This window comes from Zingiber officinale, chromosome 9B, assembly GCF_018446385.1.
Source record: "Zingiber officinale cultivar Zhangliang chromosome 9B, Zo_v1.1, whole genome shotgun sequence".
In the NCBI taxonomy this organism is placed as follows: domain Eukaryota; kingdom Viridiplantae; phylum Streptophyta; class Magnoliopsida; order Zingiberales; family Zingiberaceae; genus Zingiber; species Zingiber officinale.
In genome coordinates, this window is record NC_056003.1 from 101800887 (window position 1) to 101807758 (window position 6872).

The following is a 6872-nucleotide window of genomic DNA, read 5'->3' on the forward strand; positions in this document are numbered from 1 at the left end:
GCCAAGGGGTATAGAGTAAAAGATGTGTTGGAATTGATTCATTCTGATTTGTGTGGACCTATAACTATCCAGGCGAGAGGTGGTTTCGAATATTTTATCTCTTTTATAGATGATTATTCGAGATATGGGTACATTTACTTGATGCGCCGCAAGTCTGAGTGCTTTAATAAGTTCAAAGAGTACAAGGCTGATGTGGAGAAACGACATGGTAAAAGTATCAAGATACTACGGTCTGATCGTGGTCGCGAGTACCTCTTAAGAGAGTTTAGGAATTACTTATCAGAGGTTGAGATTCAATCTCAATTATCTGCACCTGGTACACCCCAACAGAATGGTGTGGCAGAACGAAGGAATATGACTCTTATGGAAATTGTTAGATCGATGATGAGTTATTCAGAATTACCAAATTCATTCTGGGGATATGCTTAGAAACGGCAGTGTACATTCTGAACTTGGTACCTTCTAAATCAGTACCCTCTACTCCCAGAGAATTGTGGAATGGGAGTAAGCCTAGTCTGAGTCATGTTCGAATTTGGGGTAGTTCAGCACATGTGCTAAAGGGAGATGGTGATAAGTTGGAATCTCGTACAGAAGTTCACCTATTTATAGGTTATCCTAAAGGAACAAAAGGTTGTTTATTTTATAGTCCTAAAGATCAGAAGGTCATTATTAGCACTAATGGTCTATTTTTAGAAGAGGACTATGTAATGAACCACAAGCCTATGAGTAAAGTTGTTCTAGAAGAAATGAGAGAGGACACGTCTACTTTAGTACCAACAGTGCAAGATGAAATATCACAAGAAACTATAACACGTATCACAAATGATACACAACTACAGACAATGCCTTGTCGTAATGGGAGGGTTGTTAGACAACCTAAAAGATTTATGTTTTTGGGAGAGTCTTTGGACTTGATCCCAGGTAAACATGAACCTGATCCCCGAACATATGGCGAAGCACTCCAAGATAAAGATGCAACATCTTGGCAAAGAGCAATAAATTCAGAAATAGAATCTATGTATTCTAACAAAGTCTGGGAGCTAGTAGAACCACCAAACGGTGTAAAAGCTATTGGATGTAAATGAGTCTACAAAAAAAAAGAGGGGCAGACGGGAAGGTGGAAACCTTCAAAGAAATGTTTGTTGTGAAGGGGTATACTCATAAAGAGGGAATCAATTATGAGGAAACTTTTTCGCCAATAGCTATGCTTAAGTCTATCCAGATACTTTTATCTATTGCTGCTCATATAGATTATAAGGTTTGGCAAATGGATGTCAAGACAACTTTTCTTAATGAAAGTCTTGAAGAAACATCCATATGAAGTAGTAGAGGGATTCATTGCGAAGGGCAAAGAGCATCTTGTATGTAAGCTCAATCAGTCTATGTACTAAAGCAAGCTTCAAGATCTTGGAACATCCGGTTTAATGAAGTCCGGATGAGTCTTGTGTATACAAGAAGTGTGACGGAAACGTAGTGGTATTTCTTGTACTATACATAGATGACATTTTGTTAGTTGACAATAATATCAAAATGTTGTCAGAAGTAAGGGTATGTGTAAGACCGTTAGATTCGATAAAGGGGGGGTGAATATCGATTCGAAAATCTCGAGTTAAAACGCAGCGGAAAAGTAAGGAAGTAAAGAGATGAATACGGTTGATTTTTACTTCGTTCGGAGCCTGTGACGACTCCTACTCGAAGGCCCGTACTCCTTGAGTACTTTCGTTGGGCAATTCACTAGCAATTCGGATAATTACAATTTACGTACAAATATTGCTAATGAAAGAAAAACAAAGCTATACCGACAAATAATGAATTAAAAGAAAACCGGAGTGAGTCGTCGGAGCTTTGTGAACGTCGTTGGAGCGCAGAGTAGCAGAGTGATTGAACTCAGAGTTCTCAGAAAATAGATATGTTGAAGCTCCTGCCTGGGGCTTCTTTTATATGCTGCTCCGGGCACCTGGATCCCTTCCGGGCGCCTGGAATGTGACGTAACACTCCCAACCAGCATGCTCCAAGTGTCAACGTCGTCCTGGGGATAAAACTTGCCTCCGGGCGCCTGGATACCTTCCAGGCGCCCGGACTTCCGGGCGCCCAGAACCATCCCGGGCGCCCGGACCCTCACTGTTTCCTACCTGCAAAACAGTGTTAGTCCGAGGCAAATAAAAACCCTGCAGCACAGATTGTAAGCACATTTTTATAGATACGCTAAGTAATAAAAATTAACAACAAGAGTATGACTTAGATTCCGTCTTTCCGAGACCGGAATCTAGTCACGATCTCGACTTAGATATCCGAAATGGATCTAAGCCGGATCGACGCCTAATGTTCCCTTCCCGGGAACGCGTCCTCGCAGTCACTCCCCTCCAGTGACTTACCTCACTTACCTGCTAGACGTCCGGTCAGCCCTTCGACCCGTCTGGACTTCTCGCCAGCTATCCGGTCAGCCCGTCGACCTAGCTGGACTTCTCGCCAAGCGTCCGGTCAGCCCGTCGACCCGCTTGGACTTCTCGCCAGCTATCCGGTCAGCCCGTCGACCTAGCTGGACTTCTCGCCAAGCGTCCGGTCAGCCCGTCGACCCGCTTGGACTTCTCGCCAGCTATCCGGTCAGCCCGTCGACCTAGCTGGACTTCGTGCCAGACATCCGGTCAGCCCGTCGACCTGTCTGGACTTCTCCTGCACACTCGATCAAAGTGTCAGACAACAACAAAACTAACTTAACCTATTTGTCATTCATCAAAACCTGAGTTAAATCGTTAGTGCTAACCGCACCAACAGTATGGTTGTCCAAGAAATTCGATATGAAAGACTTGGGAGAATGCGGACATATTGTAGGGATCAAAGTAATAAGGGATCTCAAGAAAAGAATGTTGTGCTTATCCCAAGCTTCATATATTGATACTATCATATCTCGTTTTAGCATGCAAAACTCCAAGAAAGGTTTTTTACCTTTTCGGCATGGAGTATCTTTATCTAAAGAGATGTCTCCTAAGACAACAAAAGAGATAGAGGAAATGAAGGTAGTTCTTTATACTTCAGCTGTAGGAAGCTTAATGTATGCAATGTTATGCACGAGACCAGATATCTATTTTGTCGTGGACATGGTTAGCAGATATCAAAGTAATTCAGGACAGGAACATTGAACTGTTGTAAAGCATATATTAAAATACCTGAGAAGGACTAGAGATTATATGCTGGTTTACTAAGCAGATGATTTGCTCCCTATGGGTTACACAGATTCTGACTTCCAATCAGATAGGGACAATAGTAAGTCTACCTCAGGTGATGAACTTGAGTTGGGTGTTCGAGGCGAACACGGGAAGCTCATGCTCATCGGGAGACCAAAACCAATTCCTCCTCTCGGTCCCTGTTGTAGTCTCTTATTTATAAAGCCTTATGCCCACTTAAAGCCAAGCTTCTTACCCATCTTGTTATGGCCGGCCAAGCCAAGCTTGGAGCCCAAGCTAGGGCCGGCCAAGCCAAAGGATGGAGCCATGTTGTGGTCGGCCAAGCTTGGAGCCCAAGCTAGGTGGCCGACCACATAAAATTAAAAGGGTATTTTAAATTTTAAAATCTTTCCTTTTGTGGAAGCCATGGTTTTAAAAGAGAGTTTTTAAATTTTAAAATCTTTCCTTTTATAGCTATCTACAAAGGATTAAGAAAGAGGTTTGATATCTTTCTTTATTTGTAGTTAAAAGAAAGATTTTAATTTTTGATAAAATTTTCCTTTTTTTTAACTATCCATATGTTTTAAAAGAGATATTTTAATTTATGAAATTTTCCTTTATAACCAACAAGGGATTTAAAAGAGAAATTTTTTATTAAAAATTTCTTATCGGAAACAAATAAGCAAGCTTTAATTTTATGTTTAAAATTTTCCTTATTTGGAGCACATGTGTAGGGTCGGCCATGACAAGCATTAAAGGAAGTTTTAATTTTTTGTTTTAAAACATTCCTTTTTAGTCATTGGCAAGGAAAATAAGGAAGTTTTAATTATGTTTAAAACTTTCCCTTTTTGCCAAGACCAAGGATTATAAAAGAGATGGAGGGGGTGCCTTATGAGATAACACATCTTCTATTCCTCTCTTCCAATCCTTTGGTGGCTGACCCTTGTCCTTTTCTCTTCTCCTTTTGTTTTCTCTCTTGGAGGCCGGCGACATCAAGCATTTCTTTCTCTTGGTGGTCGGTTGCTTGAAGGAGAAGAAGAAGAAGAGAAGGAAGCTCTCTTGTCTAGCATCCCTTGGAGGTTAGTTGGTGGCCGAATCTTGGAAGTAAAGGAAGAAGCTTGGGTGGATTTCATCTTGGAAGATCGCCGCTCACACGACGTCTAAGAGAAGGAGAGGAATACAGCAGAGGATCAAGAGGTCTATAAGCTACAAAAAAGTATAACTAGTTATTTGTTTTCGTATCATAACTAGTTCATCTTTTTGTATAGATCTTGAAAAATCAAACACAAGAGGTTATCGGTTTTAGGTTATCATTTTTGTTATCGATTTTATTGTTTGATTTCATGTTTCGATATTGTGATTCTATTGAGATCTCTATGGTTAAACCTAGTTTACTGTAAGAAGTTAAATATCTGATTTCTTTGAAAGACTTTGTCTAGGAAGTGGTGGATAATCCCATACCCAAGAAGGCCTAGTGCCTCGCCATGTTTAACCTAGAAGCCGATCTTTGAAATAAATATTTGATTAACTTCTGTAATATGGTTTAACTTAGGAAGATCACATCGATTAAACTTGGAGTAAAAATGTTAAGTATCATTTCCAATCCAAGTTTAACTTCTGAAGGATAATTTGGATTAATAATATTAAGCATTGTTTGCAATCCAAATTTAACTTCAGTAGAGCACATGGGTAGCTAGGATAGTTCTATGCTTGTACAAATTTTTGTACAGGGGAACTAGGACGGTATTCCGAGTAGCAACCAACATTACTATCTATTTTCTAAGTCCATGAGTCTTTTTATAGCCCATGGGACTTTATCTGAGGTTGGAAGGCGCCTTCCACCTGTGGAAGGCGCCTCCAGCGAGGCACCAAAGGATAAAGTTTTATCCTTTGGCAACGACAATATCAGCCTGGTCGAAGGTGCCTTCATAGGGCTAGAAGGCACCTTCATACTATTCATCGAAGGCACCTTCTAGCCATGGAAGGCGCCTTCCATAGTGAAAGTGCGGAGGCACACGGAGGCGCCTTCAACTCCCTTTGAAAGCGCCTCTAGCAGCACTCACAGTGACCTTTTGCTCTTCTGTTGCTTCGATCGCCTGGGTGATCGTGGCCATCCGGGATAGGTCTCACCTGAATTCATTTCTCAATCTTCTCCTTGAGCAGACTTCCGCTCCATCTTCTTGTTCCTCGAATCATCGCGCACGCTCTTCTCGTCCACCGGTGTACTCTTCCGTAGCACCTCATCCCTCGGATGCATCGAGCTCGTCGGCTCCCTTCCCGTGCCATCCTTCTCGCTAGCTCCGTCTTCTGCTCGACTTCTTATGTTCCTAAGCTCCTACACACTTAGACACAAGGATCAAAACATAACAGGATCTAACTTAATCTGATTGATCACATCAAAACTACCACGGGATTCCAACATTTACAAACAAGATTTGATCAATTATACCTTGTTTGAATTCTTTTGAAATTAGATGAGTGGATAATCATTCATACCAAGCCCTAGGTGCTTGTTTTAGACTATAGGATCTTTTTTTAATTTTAAAACATAATCAAGGTGTTCTAGGTTTTCAAATCCAGGTGATTGACCTATATATACTTCTTCTTTTATTAATCCATTTAAGAAGGCAGATTTTACATCCATTTGGTAGAGTTTAAACCCTTTATGAGCTGCATAGCTTAGTAGCATTCTAATGGATTCAAGTCTGACTACTGGGGCATATGTTTCATCATAAATACCTTCTACTTGACTAAAATCTTTAGCTACTAGTCTAGCTTTATTTCTAACAATTTCCCCCTTTTCATTTAACTATTCCTAAATGCCCACTTAGTCTCAATGAATTTTTTTTATTCTTGGGTAAAGGAACTAAGTCCCAGACTTGATTTCTTTCAAATTGGGCTAGTTCTTCCTGCATGGTAATAACCCAGTATGAATCAAGTAGGGATTCTTCTACTATTTTAGGTTCAATATTAGAAATTAAGAATATTTAACTTAGGTTTCTAAATGATGATCTAGTTTGAACTCTTAGTTCCAAGTTACCTATTATTTTATCAATTGGGTGATCTGAGTTGACTCTTATTGTTCTCGATTCAGTTTGTATTTGTTCATTTTTTATGTTTGATTTTGTTCAATTTCATGTTTTTCTATTTCACTTGCTCCCCTTAGATCAGTGTTAGCTCTAACAAAGTCAATTGGTTGAGGTTGAGTTTGACTTGAGTTAGTTTCCTTAGGATTAGATTCATCAAATTTTACATTTGTAGTTTCTTCAATTCTTAAGTTGTTTTTATTATAAACTTTGTACCCTCTACTATTTAATAAGTATCCTACAAAAGTTTCATTTTCAACTTTTGATGTAAATTTTCCTAAATATTTTCTTGTATTTAATATGTAGACTGAACACCCAAACACTTTAAAATATTTAATATTAGGTAATTTATTATAGTATATTTCAAATGGTATTTTATTATGTTTCTTATTTATTGTTGTTCTATTTTATACATAACAGACTATACTAACAGTTTTTGTCTAAAAATATTTTGGTAGTTGGTATTCATTAAGCATTGTCCTAGTGGCTTCTTGGAGGGTTCTATTTTTCTTTCAACTATTCTATTTTGTTGAGGTGTATTAGGGCATGAGAATTCTTGATGGTACCCATTTTCTAAGCAGAATTAGTAAATCTATGATTTTTAAATTCCCCATCGTTATCA